This window comes from Phascolarctos cinereus, unplaced genomic scaffold (genome assembly GCF_003287225.1).
Source record: "Phascolarctos cinereus isolate Bilbo 61053 unplaced genomic scaffold, phaCin_HiC Scaffold_726;HRSCAF=1367, whole genome shotgun sequence".
Taxonomy (NCBI): domain Eukaryota; kingdom Metazoa; phylum Chordata; class Mammalia; order Diprotodontia; family Phascolarctidae; genus Phascolarctos; species Phascolarctos cinereus.
This window is the reverse complement of record NW_027556098.1, coordinates 61,271,377-61,299,125: the sequence shown is the minus strand read 5'-3', so window position 1 is coordinate 61,299,125 and position 27,749 is coordinate 61,271,377. Positions and strand designations below refer to the sequence as shown.

The 27,749-nt window shown below is 36.4% G+C and overlaps 1 long non-coding RNA gene across 1 annotated transcript; it reads right to left on the bottom strand.

Moving 5' to 3' along the window:
* Window positions 1-27,749, bottom strand: LOC110194636 (uncharacterized). Its single transcript, XR_002320752.2, has 3 exons — window positions 27,555-27,749; window positions 26,738-26,841; window positions 1-48 (listed from the first exon to the last, which is right to left on the bottom strand). It is a non-coding gene; the product is annotated as an uncharacterized LOC110194636 (long non-coding RNA).

The following is a 27,749-nucleotide window of genomic DNA, read 5'->3' as shown; positions in this document are numbered from 1 at the left end:
CCTTCTCGATGAGTGGGGGAGGGGTGGAAGGAGGGAGAGAATTCAGAGCTGAAAATAAAAATTAAAAATAAATATTCTAAAAATATAATTGGGAAATAGTCAACAAAAATAAATAAAAATACAATAAAACATCTGCTTCACTTTTTTCTCTTCACTTCCAGCCACTCTGTCATCTTTGAGTCTATGTCCACTCTGCCTTAGAGGGATTCAAAAAGTTCACATCAGAAATTTGGCCCTCCGACTCAGACTCCACAACAGATCCCCAGCCTTTTGCAGAAAGAGAATTCTACTACCTGCAGGATTACAAATCCCAGGATGTTTCAGAACAACTTCCTCTCTCCACAGAGACCTAGTCTGATTTTGTTTGAATATCCTGTATATAGGATATTCATACAGTAAGAATCACTGTTAGCACTTTTCTAACTCAAAAGTAACTTCTTATTGTCTACCAAATAAAGTTAAAATTCCTTTACCTGAAATTCAAAGCTCCCTACAATCTATTACTGCCCTCTTTATTTTATCTCATATTAATCCCCTTCCACACACTCTTTAAACTCCAGCCAAACTGTATCACTCTCTTCCCCCTAAAATGACTGACTTCCATGGCTCGATGCCTTTACTCACATACTTACAATGTCTTCCCATTCCCTCTTTACCTACCAATGCTCTAAAGCCTAATTTGAATGCCACCACACCCATAAAGTCTTCCCTGATCCTGGAAGGACCTTCTCCCTCAAACCTTGCATGGCACTTTGTTTTGCTAACTCTGTAATTCATTCATGAAGGAATGGATATTACAATACTCTGTGTTTTGGTCTCATACCCCTACTAGAATATAAACTCCAAGAGGAAGGTTATCTTATTTAAATTTTTTATCTCCCTCCATGGTATCTAGCAGGATGCATTGCTTAATAAATGTTTGTTGATTGAAAGACTTCATAAATGACTTTACACTCTGTTGGAGAATATATATAATATTTCTTCAGAGAAGTCTGGAACAGTGCGTTGATAACACTGATGGAATGATGCCTGAGACGACAGCGGAAAAGTGGCATTCACAGAGGGAACATGGGCTCAAGGAATGCATTTTCATTCACACCATTGCGTTCCCAGTAGTTATGCCTTACTGCACTCCTGACCTAGGGGAAGGAAGGGTGAAATGTTTTACAAGTTCTATCATACAGAAGACCTAGGACCTAGATCCACCAAGTTAAACCAGGGGAAATTGACCTCTTTTGTGTCTCTGTATCTCCAAGTGCCCAGCTCATCATAGGTGCTTAGTGCTGAATTTAATTAAATTACATGTTTTCCTCATCACAGAAGAATGTGGAGACTTGAAAGGATGCAATCTCCAGAAATTCAGAGAAAAGAAAAAGAGCACTAGATAGGCTGCGATTTTACATTTGACCACAAGATGGAGGTAGAAGAATGTTGAGTGTCCACTGATGAGTCCAAAAAAAAAAAAAAACCCCTATTAAGAGCTAATCAAGATGAAGTGGATTTTGTGAAGTTTTTCGCCTCTGCTTTCTCCACATTGCCAACCTCCTCTACATTTCACATTGTCCTACCCCTTTTGATTAAAGTGATCTTGAACCTAAGTGTTTTTTTTAATATTTTGGATTTTTCCCCAATTACATGTAAAAGCAATTCTTACGCTCGTTTTTAAAAAATTTTCAAATTCCAGATTTCCTTTCCTCTTTCCCTCTTCTCCCTGCCTCCAAAATTGAGAAGGCAAGCAATTTCATATAGGTTATACGTGTGCAGTCAAGCTAAACATATTTCTATGTTGTGAAAGAAAACACAGACAAAAAAAACCAAGAAAAATAAAGAAAGCAAAGAAAAAGTATGCTTCGATCTGCAATCAGACTCCATCAGTTCTTTCTTCAGAGATGGAGAACATTTTTCATCATAAGTCCTTCAGAATTGTCTTGGATCATTGCATTGCTGAGAATAACCAAGTCATTCACAGTTGATCATCATATAATATTGCTTGTTACTATATACAATGATGAACCTAAGTTTTAAACAAAATTATTTTACTTATTAATTCAACTGGGGGCAGCTAGGTGGCGCAATGGATAGAGCACTGGCTCTGAAATCAGGAAGACCTGAGTTCAAATTCGGCCCCAGACCAAATGCTTGACACTTACTAGTTGTATGACCCTGGGCAAGTCACTGAACCCCAATTGCCAAAAAAAAAAAAAAAGCAAAACACTTATTAATTCAACTGTAGCATGTAGTTCATTTTCTTGTATTTTCACTGTATTTGCTAACCCCTCTTATTAATTACTCTTATTAATCATCCCCTCTCATTAATTACTATTAAGAGCATTTTCCAAATTGGAAGTTTCAAGACATAAATTATCATCTCGTCTTTTAACAATTACAGGTTACTTGATAAGTTCTGCATTTTTACAGTCTGTCCCCTAGTTACTCACTTCCCCTTGCAGTAAGGTAAGGATTTGTACATAGTGGATATTCAGAAAAAGGCTGGTGTTTGAGTAACTGACTAACTTCTCTTCTCCATTTGAGAAACATAGACATGGAATTAGAACAATCTGAGTTGCCTCAAGGTGGAATGGGCTGCTTGGGTAGGGGTCCAGAGTAACGGGCTGTACTTCATAGAAGTGTCAAGGAAAGGCTGAATAACTGAGCACTCATTGGGTGTAATGCAGCAGGGATTCTTTTCTGGTATGGTTTGGATTCATGGATCACTGGAGTCCCTTCCATTTCAAGATTCTGATTCTTTGAGTAATTGAGGCTTGCCCTAACTCCTGAAAAGTTTAATTGTGCCCATTTCAAATCAACAGAAACCTTGTCCAAGGTTCACATAATACTAGTCCAAGAGAATCGGTAATAAATTTAGTCTTACAATGCAAGGTTTCTGAGTTCTAATCCTGTTTTCAGGGCCAGCGTGAGGTATATACACTATCCAGGATTAAAAATCCCAGATCTCCCATTTACTCTGCATCCTTAGGCAAGTCACAGTTCACCTTTGGTTGAAGTTATCCCTTCCTTATTATAGCTATGGGAACTCTGGTTTTCCTTTGAAGCATACTGTGGCTGGTATCAGGTCTCACTAAGTCATTCTGTAAATTAGAACAAATGCACATTTCTTTATTTACGAATTCTTGTTCCTTTTTACAAACTCTTGACAAATTTTCTAAGCTCCATAAGAGAAAAAAAAAAAGCACTTGAAGGTATAAGGCATATTATTTTTAGTCCTTTGTTATTAATTAGTTGTCAATAACAGGACGTCTTGATTCATTGTCTAGATTAGAGCGCTTCTTAAACTGTGGGTTGCCACCCTACATAGGATGGTAACTGAACATGGGGGTTGGGAAAAATTTGGCAACAGTAAAAGGTTTCTGAACACACAATGACCAAAATATCAGTATCAAATATGCTGCCAAGATATAATTCTTTACGTAAAAATAAACAAGCACATCCATCTCAACAGTATGCAGATTTGATAATAAATGGTAAAATTATATGTATGCCAAAGAATTGTTTTAAAATAAATTTCTTTATGATATATTATCAGTAAATGTTTGATTTGTATGCCTATTTTATATACCTATATACCTGGAGTAGTATAAAAATTTCTCAGGTGAAAAGAGGTCAGGAGTGGAAAAACTTTAAGAAGCCCTGGACTGGAATACAAAATAAGGTTTCCTCATTCCTGTTAACTTAGAATTTTTGAGGAACTTTCACATGAAACTCCTTTTTAGCCACTTGAAAGTCATGGAGTACAATAACAAGATAAGGTATTGTTCCATTCATCAAGATAGGCAGCATACATAGAGTTAAAGTTCTTTCTCTGAATAGTGGCTGTGTGACTATGCACTAATTACTTGACTTCTAAATACTCTAAGTATTTCTCTAAAATTATAAGTTAGTTCTAGAGAGCTGCTGATCTGCATTGGCGGAGGAAATTTCCTTAGTGGGAGTATTCTACACTGATGAAATCACAATTCTAGACCAAAAAATAAAAATCCTGCTGGTTTGAATGTTACTGAAGTGATTTTCTGCTAGAGTCAGGAGACTCAAATTATAGGCTTACTATATTAATGCAAATATCAACATTATATTTCCCTATGGGATTAGTAAATAGAGATATTAGCAAGTCAAGAAATATAGACCATAAGGTTGGGGGTTTTTTTGGATGAGAATAAACTAGCCCTACTTGCACATAGGGTATTTGAAAATTTGCAAAGGCCCTGTTAAGTATTTTTGCGCGTAATTCATTAGAGGTTCATTAGTATTTCTAGCATATCACCCTGAACTGATCTTGCATCTCACTTACATTCAACTTTCTTTTGGACACCAGAATATGTGTGGATGAGGCTATTGCTCCCAGTTGACGGAAAATTCCCATGAATCCTCTGCACATGCCATTTATGTATAGTACCACTTCTGACCCCAACCTCCTGCTTCCCCTCTTGGCTGGAATCAAAGTCTCCCTTGGAAAAGGGTGGGGAGGGGCAGCTAGGTGGTATAGTGGATAGAGCTCTGACCTTGAAGTCAGGAGGACCTGAGTTCAAATGTGACCTCGGACATATGATACTTACTAGCTGTGTGATCCTGGGCAAGTCACTTAACCCCAATTGTCTCACCAAAGAAGGGGAAAAAAATGGCCTTAGAAAAGTAGGAAGAAAAGACTGTAGAGGTATCTATTCTCACCTCCCTGCAAGACACATCTAGACAGTCCTTCATGGACAAAACAACACTGCACACATCCTCCTCCTTACATACACTATATTGTTATTCCTTGATTACATGCAGGAGTGGCCATGTAGGCTCAGAAAAGCGAAGCAAGCACTTCCTAGAACTCCTGGGTCCAAAGCAACTTGTGTAGTTTCTGGAGATTTCTAAAGTACTAAAGAAGCTGAGGAATAAATGTTTTATTGTGCACTGTTTTATTGTTATTAGGTATTGGTTAATTGCTTTTATTGATTCTATGCCAAGAGTAAAACATTTGGTGCAGTTAAACATGTTTTGTCCATGCAGAGAGCCAACTCCATTATTACAAGGTCATATAGCTATAACTCCAAAAAATATAAAAAAGCTCAGGGAAAAGGTGGGATTTGACACAAGTGGAGGCTCAAGAACTGATTCTCAAGGGCAGATATACTATATTTCACACACCTTAGCTAGCAAGTTGGTACTTGCCCAAAGAGTGAGGCAGAGTTGTGGGATAGACGATAATGCACTGTTTGTGAACCATAGAGGGTTCTGCCTTTCCTGGGCACTTCTGCCCAACAGGATGGAGGTGTGTAACTGCCAAGGTGATCCTGGAACAAACCCAGCTCCTCATCCTTGCTGCTGAGAAGGACCTGGAGAGTGGCTATCAATCCCACCTGGCCATTTAATATTTATATGATTTTTCTTTCATTTTGAGAATATTTAGGTTTAATGATAAATGATGGTATAAAGCTCATTGCTACCTGATTTATAAAACATATATATGTATATTTCCCCCAGTCGTTTTTCAGTTGTGTCCGACTCTTCATGACTCCACTTGGGGTTTTCTTGGCAAAGATATTGGAGTAGTTTGCCATTTCCTTCTCCAATTCATTTTACAGATGAGGAAACTGAGGCAACCAGGGCTAACTGACTTGCCCAGTGTCACATAACTAGTAAGTATCTGAGGCTAGATTTGAATTCAGGAAGATGAGTTATACCGACTCTAGGGCCAGCACTCTATCCATTGTGCCACCTAGCTCTGTGTGTGTATATGTATATGTTTTTGTTTATTTTATATATACTTACATACACATATATGTATGTGTACATATGTGTATATATACACATAGATAAATAAAATTTTATTTCATCCTTATAACTATTTTGTGGAATAGTCACAGCAAATCTTATACACATTTTACATATTAAAAAACTGGTTTTCAGATTCTGCTACTTGCCAAAAGTCACATGGCAGTCAGTGAACAGGCCAAAAAACTTTGAGTCAAATGACCTGGCTTCAAATCCTGGCTCTTGCTCAAATCTAAGCCTGGCAATAATTTAGTGGAAGGATCAATAACAACTAATTCACATGTTTCCACTAGCAAAGCTAAGCCAGTGCCATCCTATGTCTGCTTACCACCCCCTCCTCAAACAGATCATGGATTGTAAATAATGGAGCAAAATCATTGTTGCTTTAATATGCAATTTTAAAACATTTCAACAAAAGCATTATTTTCAAATATGCTCTTCTGTCCAGATATAAAGAGAGTCAGAGAGATAGAGTCAGACATGGAAGATGAGAGATAAAGTGAAGGAGGGAAGGGAGTGAAGAGATATAGTGAGAGAAAAGTGAAGAATAGTGAGTGAGAGAGAAGGAAGGAAACGAGAGAGATGAGAGGCAGGGAGAGGAGAGGAGAAGAAAGAAAAGGAAAGGAGGAGAAGGAGAGAGAAAGACTCTGTGTGATACAGTACTGGACTCAGGTCAGAAAGATCTGAGGTCAAATCCTATTGCTGACATGAGATAATGTGCAAGTCATCACTTCACTTAAACCTTAGGAAACTGTAATATTTACCTACTAAGTTATGGACTCTACCTTGGGTGAGAGGAGTTCCCACATTGACATGTGTTACACAGTATATACTTAATTAGAATCAAGGAGATTCCCTGCTTCCACCATGTCCAGTGAGTAATGTGACAAAAGAAAAAGGTTCACTTTTTTGCCAAAGGGGTAGTAATTCGTACTTGGAAAGAAAGGACAAAAATTATCTGCCTTCTTTGGCCTCTACTTTCTCAGCTTTGGGCAGATACCGTATGTGCTGTTTAGGGACACAGCTTCCTAATATCTAGGCTCAATGTCTGTGCTAATTCTGGCAGTCTAGTACTTCAGCCCATCTGTTAGGGTGGCTCTGTGCCCTCTCTCAAGGCCAAATAGTTGTAAATGGTCTTTTATGTGCCAGGGTTTTCAGTGTTTATAAGAGTTTCTGCAACAATATTCACCCCATTCTGAAACTGAATGTATTCCAAACTAAGGTAGACTTGCTTACCTTTTAAGTTCTTATATATTTGCAGTAATAAGACCAGATATGTATTTGTATTTATGGAAAACATTTGGTTTGGAATAAAATGTAACCTTACTGTAAAATACTACACATAAGGGGCAGCTAGGTGGTGCAGTGGATACAGTACCAGCCTTGGAGTCAGGAAGACTTGAGTTCAAATCTGGTCTCTGACTAGACACTTGACACTTACTAGCTGTGTGACCCTGGGCAAGTCATTTAACCCCAATTGCCTCACCCCCCCCAAAAAAAATGCTACACATACAAAATTCATTTGTTTCCACAGATATGTTTAAAACCACTGCATGCAGCCATTTCATATGTCTGGACTAAGCACAGTTTAAGAATACTGGCCAAAGTAGGCCTATCCCGACAATCTGAACAATATGGATTAGAAAATATGAAAGTTCAGGTTTTTTTCTCACATAATTAAATTTATGGTACTGTGTCTCTGAAGACAATATCAATTTGTGTGTGTGCGTGTGTATTTTTTAGAAGACAGCATGATCCAGTATCCTCTTTCAGCATCCATTAAAAATTTGCAGATGTCTGGTTGAAATTCTGAATTCTAAGTCCAAGACTTCAACCACACCATTTTCTGACTACTCCTTCAAGAGGCTTAACTCTCCATCAGAAGTGAGAACTTAAGCTGTGCAAAGATTGCGGGGAGAGAGTGGATTGTGGAGCATTACAGGATAGCACACTAAAAGGGAAAGGCAAACTGGTATAGTGGTTAGAGAACAGGCCTTAGAGTCCGGGACATCTTGGTTCAATGCCCACCTCTGACACATCTTGGCTGTTATCATAGGCACTTCACTTAACCACCCACTTAGTTTGCTAAGACTCCAAGTTGAAGGACAGTTGTCCATCTGAACTGGTGGAATGAATTTCTTACCTGGGAGTTTCCTAGGCTGATGAAATCATGAAATCTAGACATCATCTTCCTTCTAATCTCAAATGCACATATGAAAAACCCAACAATAAATGAAAAGCATGAGGATGAATAAAAAAAGAATAGTACACTTTTCTATTACATGTACTGAATAAATTACATTTGACTAGGGTTCATAGGATTTTTTTTTAAAAAGGATTAGAGGGAAAGCCAAGATGGTGGAGTAGAGGGAGCATAAGCCAAACTCTCTCAATATTCCCCTCCAAACAACTTTAAAATAATGCATTAAACAGAATTTTGGAGTGGTATAGGCAAAAAAAAAGTTGAGTAAAGACATTTTTCCAACCCAAGATAGCTTAGGAGGTCAGAAAGCGAGGTCTGTGATGCTGGGATGGGGGGCTGCCCCAGGATGCAGTGCAGCAATAATAACAGCTATGGGACCTTGGAGATTGCAGTGGTGATAGTAGCAGCAACAGCAACAGGGGACCCCTGTGTAGGATTTGGGTGCAAGACTGGTGACCATTCAGCAGCTCCATTACCACTTCCAGCTTCCAGTTCTAGAGCAGGAAGGGGTGGAGAGTAGCACTTGGGGTCACAAGGGAGCAGGGGCCCTAATTACTGGTACCAGTTCCAGGGCAGAACGAGGGGTGCTTACAAAGCAAGGGAGCTGGGGCTCTTCCTGGATAATGACCAGCACAGATTAGGAAAGAATAACCTTACATCTCCCCCATCATATCTTAGAAGCACCACAGAATTAGCTGTGAAAACAGCAAGGTGAAAAAGCCTAAAGCTTGGGACAATGAACCCCACCCCACTCCACCCCTTAAAGTGAGCATAACCTAACTAACATAAAATTCAGAGTCAAGAAACAGGCTGGAAAAATGATTAAATTACAACAAAAAGAACCTGACCATATAAAGCTGCTATGATAACAGGGAAACTCAAAACAGAAATTCAGAAGAAGATAATGATGTCAAAACATCTATAAGCAAAACCTTAAAGAAAAATGCAGATTGAGAAGACATTAAAAATTCCAAATTAATCATCAAATTGGAAATCTTAAAAATTAAAGATGAGATTAATAAAACTGAGTGTAAGAAAATCATTGAATTAATAAATAAAACTAGGAGTTGGTGTTATGAAAAAACAATAAAACAGATAATCAATTGGTTAATATGATTTTTAAAAAGACAGAAGAAAATCAAATCACTAGTTTTAAAAATGAAAAGGTTGAATATGCCACTAATGAAAATGAAATCAAAGTAATTTTAAGGAGTTATTTTGCCCAATTAGATGCCAATAAATAAAAAAAATTAAGCAAAATGGAAGAACACTTACAAAAATATAAATTGCCTAGATTAACAGAGGAGGAAATAGAATATCTAAATAAACCTCTTTTAGAAAAAGAAATTGAACACACCATAAATGAGGTTCCTAAGAAAAAAGCATCAGGATCAGATATATTTACAAGTAAATTCTACCAAACATTTAAAGATCAACTAATTCTAATATTAAATGAATTGTGTGGAATAATAGGCAAAGAAGGAGTCCTACCAAACTTCTTTAAATGAAACAGATAAGATAGTTATACCTAAACCAGGAAGAGTAAAAAACAGAGAAAGAAAATTATAGACCAATTTCATTAATGAATCTGGATGCAAAAATTCTAAATAAAATACTAGGTAGGAGACTACAATATATTACAAAAGTATACATTGTGATCAAGTGGGGTTAATACCAGGAACGCAGGAGAGGTCTAATATAAGGAAAATTATTAACATAATTGATAATATCAGTAACAAATGTAACAAAAATCATATGATTATACCAATAGATGCAGAAAATGCTTTTGATAAAACACAACACTCATTTCTATTTAAAACACTAGAAAGCATAAGTATAAAGTGATTCCTTAAAATGATAAGAAGCATCTACCTAAAACCATCAACAAGCATTATTTGTAATAAGAATAAGCTAGAAGCCTTCCCAATAAGATCAGAAGTGAAACAATATTATTCAGTCACCAATATTATTCAGTATCATATTATAAATCCTAGCAATAGCAATAAGAAAAGGAAAATCCTAAAGATTTGACTAAAAAGTTAATGGAAATAATAATTTTAGAAAAGTAGCAGGAATAAAATAAACCCACATAAATCATCGGCATGTCTATATATCACCAACAAAATCCTGCAAGAGAAGTTAGTAACAGATACTCCATTTAAAATAATTGTAGGGGGCAGCTAGGTAGAGCAGTGGATAGAGCACCAGCTCTGGAGTCAGAAGGATCTGAGTTCAAATATGGCCTCAGACACTTGACACTTATTAGCTGTGCGACCCTGGGCAACTCACTTAACCCCATTGACTAACCAAAAATAAATAAATAAAATAATTGCAAACAGTATAAAATACCTGGGAATATACCTACCAAAACAAACCCAGGAACTATATAATTATAATTATATATAATTATATAATTATAAAATATTTTTATACAAGTGAAGCCAAATTTAAATAATTGGAGAAATATTAATTGTTCATGGGTAGGCAGAGCCAATATAATAAAAATGATAATTTTACCTAAATTAATCTTTTTATTTAATGCTCTCCCAATTAAATTACAAAAAAAAATTTACTGAACTAGAAAAAAATAACAACTCATTTGGAAGAATAAAGAGTCAAGAATATCAAAGGAATTCATGGGGAAAATGTAAAGGAAGGACTATAAGAAAATAAGTATCAAAACATCTGGCACTGGCTAAGAAATAGAAAGGTAGAGCAGTGCAACAGAGTAGACATACAATACACAGTAGCAAATGATTATAGTAACTTTATGTTTGACAAATGGCAATATTTAAGCTTTAGAGAAAAGAATTCATTATTTGGTTAAAAAAAATTACTGAAAAAGCCAGAAAGCAGTCTGACAGAAACTGGGCATAAACCAATATCTTATACCATTTACCAAGATAAGGTCAAACTTGTTACATAAACTAAAAAGATATCATTAAAAAAAATTAGAACATAGAACATTTGCCTATCAGACTTATTGATAGGAGAAAAAAATATGAATAAACAAGACATAGAAAGCATTGTGAGTTATAAAATAGATAATTTCAATTACATTAAATTTAAAAGATTTTGTACAAATAAATCCAATGTAGCCAAGAATAAAAGGAAAACAGAAAACTGGGAGAAAATTTTATACAGTTTCTCAAATTAAGGTCTCATATCTCAAATATATAAAGAACTTTGTCAAATTTATAAGAATATGAGTCATTTCCTCCAACTGATAAGTGGTCATAGATATAAATAGGCAATTTTTGGTAGAGAAATCAAAACTACATATAGTCATATAAAAATGCTCTAAATCATTTTTGGGGGGAGCTAGGCAATGGGGTTAAGTGACTTGCCCAGGGTCATACAACTAGTAAGGGTCAAGTGTTTGAGGTCAGATTTGAACTCAAGTCCTCCTGAGTCTAGAGCCAGTGCTCTATCCACTACACCACCTAGCTGCTCCTTCTAAAACATTATTGATTAGAGAAATGCAAATTAAAACAGTTTTGAGATATCATTTTACACCCATCAGATTAGCTAAAATGATAGAAGGGGAAAGTGACAACAGTTGGAGGGGATATGGAAAAATTAGGACACTAATTCACTATTGGTGGAACTGTGAATTGATTCAAACATTTTTGAGGACAATCTGGAATTAGGCCAAAAGAGTTATAAAACTATATACCCTTTGACCCAGCAATACTATTATTAGGTCTGTTTCCTAAAGTGATTAGGGAAAAATGAAAAGAACTTATATGTTCTAAAATATTCATAGGCACTCTTTGTGGCAGCAAAAAACTGGAAATTGAGGGGATGCCCATCAATTGGGGAATGGCTAAACAAGTTGCGGTATATGATTATGGTGGAATATTATAAATACTCAAATCAACTACAGAGGACCTATAAAGGAGGATGCTTTTCACATCCAGAGAAAGAACTAATAAATAGAAGTATGTCTGCTATGTTTTACGTATATATGTAAAGATACACATACACATATTTACACATACACACACACACATATATACATATACACACACATTTGTGTCTAATAGTAACCATCTCTAGCACAGAGTGGGGAATAAGGGAGAAAAAAATAAAAAGTACATAGTAGAGAACAAAAGAAAACTTAGAAGGAAGCACAGAAAAGTGGGATAGCTTTGAAAATGATGGGTAGTATTTATTGCATAGCTTTTCAAAAAAGTAAACAGTATGAAATATAAATTTATGGTTTATATTGAATCTTCTTTTTATGTTTTGCTGTATGTAAATGTTCTCTCTTTTTCTCTTTTTGTATTTATGTTCAAAATGAATAAAAATTTTTTAAAATGTAGATTATATAAAAGTCCAACAAGAATTCCTAGAAGAACTAAAGAAAGTCTTTTTTTAAAGAGTAAAAAATTACTTTAAAAATCAAGTAAGACAGCCCTGGAGTCAGGAGGACAGCCTCAGACACTTACGAGCTGTGTGACTCTGGGCAAGTGACTTAATCCCTAATGCCCCCAAAATAAATTTTAGGAAAAAATCATATGAGTGGTAGAAGAAAAATTGGGAAAAGAAATGAAAACAATGAAAGAAAATTATGAAAAGAGAATCAACAGCTTGGTAAAAGAGGCACAAAAATACTAACTCCTTAAAAATAAAAATAACTCCTTAAAAAGCAGAATTGGCCAAATGGAAAAAGAGGTGCAAAACCTAACTGAAGAAAATAATTATTTAAAAATTAGAATTAATTGGGGCAGCTAGGTGGCACAGTGGACAGAGCACTGGCCCTGGATTCAGGAGGACCTGAGTTCAAATCTGGCCTCAGACACATAACACTTACTAGCGTGTGACCTTGGGCAAGTCACTTAACCCCATTGCCTAGACAAACCAAAAGAAAACAAAAAATTACAATTAATCAAATGAATGCTAATGACTCCATAAAACATTAAAAAACAATAAGACAAACTTAAAATAATGAAAACCAAAAGAAAATATGAAATATCTCAATAGAAAAAACAAGTGACCTGAAAAGTACATCAAAGAGAAATAATTTCAGAATTATTGGGCTGCCTAAAAGCCATGAACAACAAAAGCCTAAACACCATATTTCAAGAAATTATAAAAGAAAGCTGCTCAGATTTTTCACACTAGAGTGCAAAATAGAAATTGAAAGAATCCACTAATCACTTCTTAAAAGAATGCTCAAAATGAAAACTGCCAGGAATATTATAGACAAATTCCTGAGATCCCAAGTCATGGAGAAAATACTGCAAGAAAGAAAACGTTCAAATACCATGGAACTACAGTTAGGATCACACATGATTTATCAGCTCCCATGATAAAGGAGCAAAGGGCTTAGAACAGGATATTCCAGAAGACAAAGGAGCTAAGATTACAACCAAGAATAATCTACCAAGAAAAACTGAGTATAATCCTTTGAGGGGAAATGGACATTTTATTAAATAGAAGACGTTTTCCTGATGAAAAGACCAGAGTTGAATAGAAAATCTGACTTTCAAACACAACAATTGAGAGAAGCATAAAAAGGTAAACATGAAAGACAAATCTTAAAGGACTTAATAAAGTTAAACTCTTTACATTCCTATGCGGGAAGATGATACATGTAACTCCTAAGAACTTTATCATTATTAGGACAGTTAGAAGGAATCTACACAGACAGAAGGCATGAGCGTGAATTGATTAGGCTGAGATCTCAAAAAACGAATAGAAGGATGGGAAAAAGGGATGCACTAGGAGAAAGGAAAATGGGTAAAATTATCTCACATAAAAGAGATGTGCAAGATACAGTTAAATACTCTGGAGGGGAAAGTAGGGTGGGGGATAATGCTTGAACCTTACTCTCATCTGAAGGTTCAAAGAGGAAAGAATATATGTATACATTCACTTGGGCATAGAAATCTATCTTACCCAACAAGGAAGTAAGAGGAGAAAGGGCTAAGAGGCAAGGAGGAAGGGGAGTGATAAGAGAGAGATCGAGACAGTAGACAGAAGCAAAACAAACTTTTGAGGGAGACAAAGGTAAAAAGAGAGAAGAAGAAGAAGAAGAAGAAGAGAAGAAGAAGAGAAGAAGAAGAAGAAGAAGAAGAAGAAGAAGAAGAAGAATCAACAGAAGAAAATAGGGTGAAGAAAATACATAGTAATCATAACTGCAAATATGAATGGGATGAACTCACTCACCAAATGGAAGTAGATAACACCTAGATCTGATACTTGCTAAGAAATAGTGTTGGATCAATGGAATAGATTAGGTACATAATATACAGAGGTAAGACTACAGTAATCTAGTGTTTGATAAACCAAAAGATTCAAGTTTGGGGGGTAAAAACTCACTATTTGACAAAAATTTCTGGGAAAACTGCAAAGCAGTTTGGCAGAAATACAATATATACCAAAATAAGGTCAAAATGGGTACTTGATTTAGACATAAAGTATGTTATCATAAGCAAATTAGGGGAGCGTGGAAAAAACTGCTTGTCAGATCTACGGATAAAGGAAGATTTTTATGGCCATACAAGAACCACACCAGAGATAAAATGAATAATTTTGATTACATGAAATTAAAAAGGTTTTGCACAAACAAAACCAATGCAGCCAAAATTAGAAGGAAAGCAGAAAACTGGGGGGAGAGGGGAATTTACCACAAGTTTTTTCTGATAAAGAACTCTTTTCTCAAGTATATAGGGAACCGAGCCAAATTTATAAAAAGAAGAGCCATTAACCAATTGAAAAATGGTCAAAGAGTATGCATTGGAAGTTTTCAGAAGAAATCAAAACTATTAATAGTCACCTGAAAGAATGCTCTAAATTACTATTGATTGTTGTTCAGTTGTTTCAATGATATCTGACCCCTTTGGGGCTTTCTTGGCAAAGATACTGAAGTGGCTTGCCATTTCCATTTCCTACTCATTTAACAGATGAGGAAATTGAAACAAATAGGGTTAAAGTAACTTGTCCAGGGTCACACGGCTAGTGTCTAAGGCCAGATCTGAACTCAGGAAGAGTCTTCCTGACTTTAGGCATGGCACTCCATCTACTGTACCACCTAGCTACCCATTATTGATTAGAGAAATGCAAATTAAGACAACTCTGAGGTACCACATCACACTTATCAGATTGGCAAACATGTTAGAAAATAACAAATGTTTCAGAGGATGTGGAAAAATAGGGGCACTAATATACTATTGGTGGGGTTGTGAATTGATCCAAGCATTCTGGAAAACAATTTGGAAGTACTTCCAAAGAGCTATAAAATTGTGCATGCCTTTTGACCCAGCAATACCACTACTAGGTCTATCTCCCAAAGAGATCAAAGAAAAAGGAAAAGTATCTATACGTACAAAAAATATTATAGCAGCTCTTTTTGTGATAACAGAGAATTGGAAACTGAGGGCATACTCATGAGTTAGGGAATGGCTGAAAAAGTGATAGCATATGGTAGTGTTGGAATATTATTGTGCTTTAAGAAATGATGAGGGGAGACGGCTTCAGAAAAACCTGGGAAGAGTTCTATGAATTGATGCAAAGTAAAGTAAGCAGAATCAGAAAACCATTGCACACAATAACAGCAATATTGTAACAATGATCAAGTGTGAAAGAGTTAGCTTCTCTGATTAATGCAATGATTCACAATAAATCCAAAGGACTCATGATGAAAAGTGCTACCCACCTCCAGAGAGGGAATTGATGAACTCTGAGTGTGGATTGAATCATATTTTTTTTACTTTCTTTTTCTTTCTTTTTTTTTTTGCAACACAGCTAATATGGAAATGTGCTTTACATGCCTTCATATGTACAGTATAATGGGTATCATATTGCTTGCTTTCTCAGTGGGTGGAGGAGAGGATGGATGGAGGGAGAGAATTTGGCACTCAAATTTTTTAAAATGGGGGGCAGGTAGGTGGTGCATTGGATAGAGCATTGGCCCTGGAGTCAGGAGCACCTGAGTTCAAATTTGGTCTCAGACACATAACTCTCACTAGCTGTGTGACTCTGGGCAAGTCACTTAACCCCAATTGCCTCACAAAAAAAGAAAACAAAATTTAAATGAATGTTTAAAAAAAGAATTAGAAAGGGGTAGAGGAAGGGATACATTTGGTGATATAAAAACAAAATATTTCCCTGGGCACCCCAGGCTTGTCTGGGCATGCCCAGTTCACCTTACATAGAGGCAAACTTGAGAGGTCTTTAGAGCACATCCAGACTGTCTAACATAGAGGCCTCTGGGTTCCCTACTATGTGAGTGGGGGTAGATTCCTTTTAATTTGGAGGGTTTTTTGCCACCATAAAAGAAGCTGCTCTAAATATTTAAGTACACATATGACCGTTTCCTATTTCTTTCCTCTTTGGAAAATATAGGCCTAGAAGTGGTGTAGCTGGGTCAAAGGAGATGGAAAAAATTACTTATTGGAGCTCTGGATAGACAAAAAGATCACAAATAAACAAAAGATAGAGAGAATTATAGAAGACAAAGTGGATAATTTTGATTACATCAAATTAGAAAGGTTTTGCACAAATAAATCCAATAAAAAAGGAAACAATTAACTGTGAAAAATCTTTACAGCAAGTTTCTGTGGCAAAGATCTAATTTCCATGACACAAGTGTATGAGATAGGTGAAGAACTCACAGTCCGGTATGTAACTGTTAGCTTGATTAGCTGAAGCCTGGAGGCCTCAGTCATGTGATGTTAGATAAGGACTGATGTATAAAAACTGCACACACGCTCAGGGGAGCGGCCCTCCTGCTATGAGCATTTCTGTTGTTCTTTCGGCTCGCAGTGGGACTGCCCGCTTCTCATGAGATTCTAATAAATTTTCTGCACCCTACTTGAATCGACTCCTGAGTGGTCAATTTGGGTAGGGGTCTTCGCCGTCCCATACACAAGGAACTGATTCAAAGTTATAAGAATAAGAGCCATCTCCCAACTGATAAACGGTCTTAGGATATAAATAGGTAGTTCTCAAGAAAAGAAACCCAAGCTATTTGTAACCACATGAAAAAGAATGCTCCAAATCACTACTAATAAGAGAAATACAAATTAAAGCAATTCTGAGGTTCCTCAATTAATGGGCATCCCTTTAGTTTCCAGGTTTTTGTGATCATAATAGAGTATAGGAGAGACCATTGAAGTTGGAAATACAGTTTAGGGCCAGGTGATATAATATTTTAAATGCTAATCAAAGGAGTTTAAATTTTATACCACAGGTAATAGACAAGAAGTAGAGTCAGATGTTTACATCAATACTTAAAGAAATTTACCTTGACAGCTGTGTATAGGGATACTAATGAGGGATACTAATTAGAAGTCTATTGTAATAATCTAGGTGAGAGGTGAGGTCTTAAACTCAGTAGCTGTGTGAGCAGGAAGAAAGGATCAGATTAAAGAGATGTTGTGAAGGTAGAAATAGCAAGATTTGGCAAGTTAATGGATATGTGGGATGAAAGTAAATGAGGAGTCCAGGATATTGACAAGAATATGAACTTGAGACAACAGAATGACAGTGGTAACTTTGACAGAAAGGGAAGTTTGGAAGAGGGGTGAGACTTAGAAAGGAAAGAAAATGGGTTAAGTTTTAGATATGCTGAATTTAAAATGTCCCCAGGATATCCAGTTTGAAATGCCCAACAGACATTGGTGATCCAGGACTGAACCTTAAGAGAGAAACTGGAACTGTGTATCTAAATCTCTAAATCATTTGCATAGACATGATAGTTAAACTCACAGAAAAGTATGAGGTTTCCAAGACAGACAGTATAGTGGGAGAAGAGAAGAGGGCCCAGGAAAGAACAATGGAGAATGTCCATAGTTTGTGATCATGAGTAGTCATGAGCCAGAAAAAGGAAACAGAGAAGGAGCCAGCAGACTGGTAGGAGGCTCATCAGAGAAGAGTGGTATTAGTAAAATCCAGAGAGGAAAGAATAATATTCATGAGTGGGTAGTTAACAGTCTTATGCAGCAGATAGGTTGAAAATTATTAGGGCTGAGAAAAGATCATCCAGTTTGGCAATTAAGAGATTGCTGGTAACTTTGAAGAGAGTTGAGTTAGGTCAGAAATCAAATTACAGAACTGAGAAGTTAGAAAGGCTGCAGCTAGGTGCCCTTTGACTGAAAGAGAGCTCTCCTGGGGTCAAGCAAGGGCTACCTCTCCAGATTTGGACCAGAAAGCACCACCAATAAAAGAGACTGAATGTAGGTATATCTTTGTTGAAAGTTGAACTTGAATTGATTGGAGGGTTGGAGGGTGGAGAAAAAAAAATCTCCAAAGCTTCCCTTTATAGAAGGCTTGGAATCCAAACCACCTCTTCATTTTCCAGCAGTGGCTTGGCTTGGTTTGGACTCCACCATCATCATACCTTCACACTGGGTACTCTCTGGCACCCCCTTCCCCCATTAGATTGTGAGCTCCTTAAGGGCAGAGACTGTCCTTTTTCTTAGCACACAGCCTGACACATAGTAGATACTTAGTAAATGTTGACTGTATTGTATATATTCTTCTATAGTTACTTTGTGCAAAGTGTACATATCCATATAAAATGGACAGTTGTTTAAATACGTTGCTGAAGGGGAAGCATTGGAATCTTGCTTTGAGGGCAACAGGGTAATTGTTCTAATTTAAGAGGGGAGTACTAAAATTGGAATTATATCTACCTACTTCTCTAAATAATGCTGGTCCAGGGGAATGTTTGGTTGGTTCAGAACAAAAATGCTGCTTACTTTTCTGGTCACTCTTCTTTAAAAGAGAATGGGAGATGGTCTCTCTTAGTACATTTGCCAGTTTGACTCCTTCCTTCCAAATGCTAGTTACACAACAGACCATCACAAATAGTGAGTAATAAGTAAACTCATTTTCCCAGGCAAATTACAAATAGAAATCAGAAAAGTTATACAGATTAGAATATACCAGAAAATTAACAGAGTGAACGAGCTTTGGGGGTAGACAATACACAAAAGGAAGCTGAAAATGGGAGGGAGTCAGGGGTTTAGGGAAAGGGAGTAGCAGAGAAGATACACAGAGACATGGAGGAAAATTCAAAGAAATTCCAAAGTTCTATAGCCAGTTTAGAAATGAGGAGAAATTCTGAGCCAAATTCCCTCCTTAAATGGAAGTTTGGTAGTTCATGGCTCCACTCTCCAATCAGAGGGACAGAGTGTGGTGATGAAGAAGACTACCAAGGCTGATCTTGCAGGATGATGATGTTTTCCCAATGATAAATTAAACATTTTGTTAATTCTCTTTTCTTTACATCATTGTCACCTCCCAGTAACTAAACACTGCTTCCTTTAGAACATTCACTTGTAACAAATTAATGGGGCAAAAAAACAAAAGACCTACTATGTGCTAGGAACTATGATCCACTGGAGATGAAAATAGAAAAGTAAAACAGTCCCCACGAATGCACATTCTTTGGACACATATGATTTAATCAATAGTTATGTGTGAACCCTTTCTTGAAATCCTCTTGAATAGTTATAATTTTAATGCATTGTTGTCTGTAAATGATATGTTTTAATATTTTTGCTTTTATGCATTGATTTGAATTATTTATTCCTACCACATGGTCAGTTTTTACAAAGGTGCTATGCAAAGCTGGTAAATAGAGGTGTTCCTTATGACTTCCACTTGGTAACTAAATAAAATAGCCAGAGGTCTATCACATATAATTTTTTTAAAGTTGTGTTGTTACTTAATATGTTTCTTGATTATCTTTCTATTATATTTGTCTAGGTCTGAAAAGGACATATTGAAGTCACCAAAATTATTGTTTTGCTTTTAATTTATTCCTGTAATTTTATTAGTTTCTTCTTTAAGTACTTAAATGATATGACATTCAGTGAATATTTAGTATTATGTTTTATCATGTATGGAGCCGTTAAACATAATTTAGTTTCCCTGATTATCTCTTTTCCCCTTATTTAAATTTTCCTTTTTATTATTACAAACTTGACAAATATCAACAACCACGAACTTTTCCTTATACAAAGAAGCATAAAAAAAGATAAAAACCTAAATCTAAGTACAGCTTGAAGATCATATATATGCATATGTATATGTAAATATGTATTATACACACATATATGTTTCAAATTTTACATGGTAGTTACAACATTGCCCTGCTTGTTTGTATCTTCTTCTAAATTTATTTCTATTCTCCTTTCTGTGTTTTTAAGGATTAATTCTCATTTCATTCTTTTCTCCTTTCTTTTGCATCAATGGTATGTCCCCAATTGCTTCCCTAAATCCCTTCACTCCAAAAAAGAAATAAACGTCCTACTTTATAACAAGTCTATACATTGGCAGTAACTGAAAATGTATATCTCATTTCATGCTTGTACTCCACAATTTCTCTGCCAAAATGTTAGAGGCATATTTAACGTGTCATCAGTCTTCTGGAGTTATTGCTTTGATCATAGGTCTTAAATCTTTCACAATTCTTTTCCTTTATAATGTTGTGATCATATATTCTCCTATTTCTCATTTCACTCTGTATCTATTCATATAAGCTTTTCTAGGTATTTCTGAATTTTCTATCATTTCTTTACTGAATAATACTATTCCATTCCATTCACATACCGTATTCCCCAATTGATGGACATCATCTTAATTTCCAATGCTTTGCTCAAATGAAAAGTACTGCTATAAGTATTCTGTACATATGATTCCTTTCTCTCTGATCTTTTTGGGGTAAAATCCTAGTAGCTGTATCATCAGTAAAGGATGTGTGTGATTTTGGGGGCATAGTTACAAATTACTTTCCAGAATTGTTGGACCAGTTCACAGTACAACCAACAGGTCCTTGGTATGCCTGTCTTCCAATAACCCTTCCAAGACCTTTCATTTTGCTTTTCTGTCATCTTTGTCAATATGATGTGAAACAACAAAGTTGCTTAAATTTACATTTATCTAACTATTAATGGTTTGGAGCATTTTTTTATGTGATTGTTGATAGCTTGTCTTTATTGTTTTAAGAACTGCCCGATCGTATCCTTTGACAATTCATCTATTATGTCTTTGAATCAACGACCTGTATGGGTTAGATATAAAATTTTTATCAGATGATTTTGCTGAAAACATTTTTCAGTTAACTGTTTCTCTTCTGATTACATTTATTTTGATTGCACAAAACCTTTTGATTTTATGCCCCCCAAAATTGTCCTTTCTATTGACTGTGATCCTCTCTATGTCTTCTTTAGTCAACAACTCTCCATTTATTAATAGTTGTGAAGGGAATCTCCTTACTTGCCCTTCTCATTTGTTAATGATATGACCTTTTCTATCTAGTTCCTATGTCCATTTGGAGCTTATGGTGATAAATGGTCTAAGATATTGATTTTAACTTAATTTCTACCAGATTCTTTTCAAGTTTTCCCAGTACTTTTTATCCAATAATGAATACTTAACACAAGTAGTTGAGGTCTTTAAGTTTATCAAACATTATGCTATTATGTTGATTTACTTCTGGATCTTTTGTACCTAAACTGTTCCACTAATCAGCTTTACTATTTTTAAATCAGCATCAAATAGTTTTGATGATTACTGCTTTGTAATATAGTTTGGAATCTGGGACTAGTATGCTCCTTTTCTTCTTACTTTTTAAAAAAATTTCCTTTGAGATTCTTTTACCTTTCGCTTTTCCAGATGAATTTGAAATTACCTTTTTTCTGGTTCTATAAATTGATCCTTTGGTTGTTTTGGTATGGCACTGAATCAATAAATTAACTAAGAAAATGTCACTTTTATTATATTAGCATGGCCCAACCTGAGCAATTATGTCTCCAATTATTTAGACCTGTCTTTAAAAAAAAGTGTTTTATAATTATATTATAGCTAAAAATGGCTAGTATTTATATTGCACTTTAAGGTTTGCAAAGGGCTTTACAAATATTATCTCATTTTATCTTAACAATAACCCTGGCAGATAGTTACTATTATTATGCCCATTTTACAGATGAGGAAAGTGGAGCAGACAGATTTGCCCAGGATCACACAGCTGGCAAGTGTCTGAGGCTGAATTTGAACTTAGAGCTTCCTGACTCCAGGTCCTATGTTCTCTATTCTGCCACTTAGCTGCCTTGGTAGGTGGACTTCCAGATATTTTACATATTCTATAGTTATTTTGAATGGAATTTCCCTATTTCTTCCTCCTGGGTTTTGTTGATAATATATGTTGTTCAGTCATTCAGTTGTGTCTGATTCTTTGGGACCCCATGAACCATAGCACACCAGGCCCTCTTACCTTCCACTGTCTCTCAAAGTCTGTCCAAGTTCATGTTCATTATTTTGACAACATTATCTATCCATCTCATCCTCTGCTGGCCCCTTTTCCTTTTGCCTTCAGTCTTTCCCAACATCAAGGTCTTTTCCAGTGAGTCCTGTCTTCTCATTTATGTAGCCAAGGTATTTAAGCTTCAGCTTCGGTATTTGACTTTCCAGTGAAGAGCCTAAATTAACTTCTTTAAGTATTGGCTGATTTGACCTCCTTGCTGTCCCAGAACGTGCTCAGCTTTCCTTATAATGCACCTCTCACAGCCACATATTGCTATTGGAAAAACCATAGCTTTAACTACACAGACCTTTATCAGCAAGATAATGCCTCTGCTTTTTAGTATGCTGTCCAGATTTGCCATAACTTTCCGTGCAAGGGGGAAGTGTCTTTGAATTTCATGACTGCAGTCACCATCAGCAGTGAACTCTGATCCCAAGAATATAAAATCTGACATTGCTTCCATTTCTTCCCCTTCTATTTATCATAAAGTAGTGGGACCTGTTGCCAAGGTCTTTAGGTATTTTTTTATGCCAAGCTTCAAGCTAGCTTTTACACTCTCATGTACATAGGGTTTTCTTGGCAAAGATATATTAAGAGAGGTTTTCCAATTCCTTTTCCAGAAGCTCCTTTTGTTAGAATTCTCCACTATGACCTGTCCATCTTGGGTAACCCTGCACAGCATAGTTCTTAATTTTATGGAGCTATGCAAGTCCTTCCACCACAACAAGATAGTGCTCAAGGGGTAGTAATATATAGGAAGGCTGATAATTGATGTGGGTTTATTTTATATCCTGCTGCTTTTCTGGAGTTATTTACTGTTTCAATGAATTTTAGTTGACTCTCTGGAGTTCTCTAACTAAACCATTATATAATCTTTAAAAAGTGGTCTTTCCCCCCCTTTTTGCCTGTGTTTATTCCACCAAATTGTTTTCCTTGTCTATTTACTACAGCAAGCATTTCTAAAATTGCATCAATTAATGGATGTGACAATGGACATACTTGTTTTGCCTCTAGTCTTATTGGAAAGGGTTTTTATATTTCTCCATTGCAGAGAATCCTAACTCTTTGGTTTATATAGATATTTTTACCATATTAAGGAATAGTCCATTTATTCTCATGCTTTTTAATATTTTTAACAAAAATGATTGCTGTATTTTCAAAAACCTTTTATGTATCTATTGATATAGCCATGTAATTTTAAATATTTTATTACCAATGTGGTCTGTTATTTTTATCAAGTTCTTAATAATGAATAAACTTTGCATCCCTGATATAAAATAAACCTAGTCATCATGTGTAATATTTTAATACCATTGTAGCTTTTGTTAATATTATATTCAATAATTTTGCTTTGATATTAATTGGGGAAATTGGTCTGTAAGTCTTACTTCTGTGCTTTATTTTTAGCTGGCGTAAGTATCAGGACTGCATTTGTATCACAAATGGAAGTTGGTGAGATTTTTTTTTCCTATTTTTTCAAATAGTTTGTGTAATACTAGAGTTAATTGTTCTTTGAATGTTTGATGCAATTCACATATAAATATATCTAGTCTTGAGGATTTTTCTTTGGGAGTTCATTTTATAGCTTGTTAAATTTGTTTTTCTGGAATTGTGTTATTTAAAATGTCTATTTTTTGTTCCGTTAATATAAATATTTTATTTCTTTGTAAATATCCATTTCATTTAACTTATCGATTTTGCTTACATATAATGAGGCAAAACAGTTCCTCATTCTTTGTTTCTTCTTAATTTGTTATGAATTCTCCTTTTTTCATTTTTTATATTAACATTTTAGAATATTTTATATATTTTACTAATCTCCCCCAAAGCCTCCTAGTTTTATCTATTAGTTCAATAAGTTTTTTTCACTTTATTTCCCTCTTTGATTTTCTGAATTTCTATTTAGAATTCTGATTAAAAGCAATGATAAACATGAAACCAAAAGAATGAAGAGAAAATATGCTATTCCCTCCCCCTCCCCCTCGACACAGTGATGAACATAAAATCCAGGAAGAGATATGACATACATATTAAGATGTGGTTAATATGTGAATTTGTTTTGCCAAACAAGTATCTATATGTTGAGAAATGTTTTAGTGCTTTTTTAAAAATTTGCTTGATAGGGGGTATGAGGAGATAATGGGAAGGGTAGATTAATTTAAAAAATATTTGCTACTTGAAAAATAAAAAATAATAAACTGTTTTTTAAAAGAATGTGGTATGTTAAGATCACCAACTATTATAGTTTTTCTATTTCTCCTAGTAATTTCATTAACTTTTCTTCCTAGTATTGAACATGCTATGTCATTGAAATATACTATTGATACTGTTTCAAGCACAATGTAATTTCTCTGTCTTAACATAGCAAGAATATACAAGGATATGGTGACATTTAGCTTCTCTGAACTCAGTCCTCCTTGTCTCCATCTGGAAACTCATCTGTAAGTTATCAGGGTATGATAGTCTCAGGCACCCACCAAGTCCGAAAGACCCTGACTAAGCATTGCTGAGACCTTTTATGCCCCCAGACCAGGAAGCTGGGTCAAGGAAGCTGAAGTCAAACAGGTTTTGTGGAGGTGGGGAAGAATCTGTATCAGGGAAGTGAAGAGACATCAAGGAAGCTAAATCAGGAAAAATTACGGTTACATCTCATACTACTCCTTGGTGGCAAGGTCCTAATAAACTGCTAGTAGACTTTCATCATTTCAATGACAGTCCTGTCATGTATAGTATTGAGGGAGGGAAAAAGAAAAAAATAAAAACAAACAAAGCAAAACCAAAACAAAACAAAAATGTGGACAGCAATATCAGAAATTCTTGGCCTTTCCACCCTCCTTTGGTAGGACCAAGTTTCAAATCTTTACAGGAGAGTACTCCTAGCATGAGCAGCACTAAGGTAAAAGTGGGGAATAGAAACAAACCAAAATGTATGAGAATACAAAAGCCAGAAGTCCTAAGCCTTTCCTTCTTCCTTCAAAAAAAAAAAACTAAGTCTCAAAGTCTCACAGTTTGGTCAATGTGATGGGTGATGCTACATCTTTGAAATTCATAGTGGTGAATTTCAGTCCTAATACAAAGTGGTGATAAACCAGAGCAGTACCAAGAATATCAGAGCCACAGTACAGATTATAACACCTCTGGTATGATTGAACATTTCTTCTCCTGAAGTGAGGTGGTAATGATGAGCAGGAGCAGCTCCAGGAATATCATCTTTCCTTTGAAGGACTTCTGGCTTTTGTATTTCTCTACATTTTGTTTCTCATTTGTTTCTGTTTCCCCATTTTACCTTAGTACTACCTGCGCTAGGAAGATTCTCCTGTAAAAGACTTGAGACTCGGTCCTTCCAAAGGAGGGAGGATTGACACTTCTGGGACTGCCAATTTTTCATCCTGTATCAGGGTCACCTGTAAAGTGGCTAAGAAGTCAATAAGCCTCTTGCATGCAACCTGTCCCAGGACATAAGTTGATACTGAGACTCTCCCAGTACCACCGATCACTCAGTATTTCCTGATCCACCTGCCAAACCTCCTCCTCCTTGAGAGCTCCATCATAGGACTGATATAAAATCTTTACCCCCTTAGATGCCTCGGTGGAGGAGTTACCCCTTTCTTCTATAGTGGCTAAATAAAGACTCTCCCTCACCCTCATGCAGTGACTCAGAATTATCACCAAGTCAACTAAGGTATCTCCTTTCTTCTGAGGAAAAACATACTCACCAGATATATAGCAACAGTTTCACCTCCTCGTGCTATTAGAAAGCAAGATGCCTCCCAACAATACCACCTCTTGTTCTCCCAACTGATTTCTAGGGAAAAGTTCTTTGAACCATCCCAAAGGAAAGGAAGTTGTAAGTAAGGTGGATTTTAGTGTGTGTAAAGAAGATTTTGTTATTCTTTTTACATAACAGTTCTAGCATTCTAGCTAATATTTCCACAAATTATGGCTGAAAACAACTACTGTGCAGTTGTAGTAGAGATACAGGGGTGACATGATGTATGCCTGCGCTGTCCTAGGTCATGACAATATTGCTAAAGTTAACATGTGAGCTTAATGTTGGCAAGATGCCTTCTTTGCCTGTTGCCCTATAAATCAAGTGGGCACTGGTCAGTAAGGAGGGAACCCATTTTTTGGGATTTGGGTAATGCATAGAAGAATGGATGTACCTGCCTTGATTGGCTCCCATCAAGGCTTGGGAAGAATCTGTGTGTTTGCCTCAACTGGCCCCCATTGAGGTTTAGGGGAATGAGATAGGAGTTGTAGGTCCTACCATTCTAGCCTGCCCCTTCGAGAAGTGTGATTAGGGAATACTATATCATTTGGTGCTCCCATTATCAGCAATTTTTTTGAGAAGACTAAACTAGAATAAAGTTTATTCAACACCTCCAAAGCTGTCTTCCTGTCTGACCGAATCAAAAGTGAACCTGTGCTAGAACACCTATTAGTGTTAGGAGCCTTCCTGTGTTCTCCTGCCCAATAAATGGTGTTTCCTGTGTGTTTACCTGTGAAACAGAAGTCCACCAGCTGAGGGGCACTTGAGCTACTTCTCCAGGGTATGTAGAGTCTTATGAGGGGACAAGGACCCTGAGGCCAAGGCAATTCTGTGCTGGGGAAGGAACAAGAAGGGATGGAGAGAATCAGCTAGAACTATGTTCTAAAATAGTCCATTCTCATCAGGAATCCAATCAGGAATTCCTGGATACTGGATCCAAGAAACCACTGAACAAAGAAGCCCTTCCCCTTTCCAGAGTAGCATCAATTTATCATGGTCATGGCTTCTGGGAGGTTGGGCAGTCAAATGCTTAATGATGCACCTGTTTGTCAGTAGGAACTAACCTTTTACCCCATGATGAGACAGCATCATTTTGCCAATTAGGGACAGGTTGAGGGACACTTGAGTTAGGAACAGTTGCCTTGTTTGTAGTGAGGGGGATCATATGGTCCTTTGCCCAACACAGCATGGTATCACCACCCAAATGGACACTGGATCTAATCCCCAACTTCTGCTACTCTTGTAATAGCTCCAACCTGGTTGTTGAGCATACATCTCTGATGGGAGCTGACAAGTTCCACAAACAACTGTATGCAGAGGGAGGCATCAGCAAAGTCCCTCTATTGGTTTGACTCCAAGGGGTCCTGACTCCAAAGGTTCTCACCTTTGATCATCCAGTCCTGTCCTCTCCAGACCCCACACTACTTGGGTAGACCTGGCCACTACCCAGGAACTAGTATAAATGATGGTCTTGCCTACCTTATCCTTCAAGGGTCTCTCACATGCCAGCCATGCGGCCTGGAGCTCAGCAAAATAGAAGCACTTACCAGTAACCTTATTGCCTAGAATATCTCCTATTAGTGGCTGTTGCAGTCTAGCTGGCAAGCCTCTCTTGTGGCAGATGAGATAATCAATTAATCAGACAAAAAGATGTTCCTCAGGAACTAAGGTTTTACAGGCGAGAGCCCACTGGGTCAGCAGAAGAGGCAGGGTTCCAAGGCCTGATCCAAGGACCTCAGCTC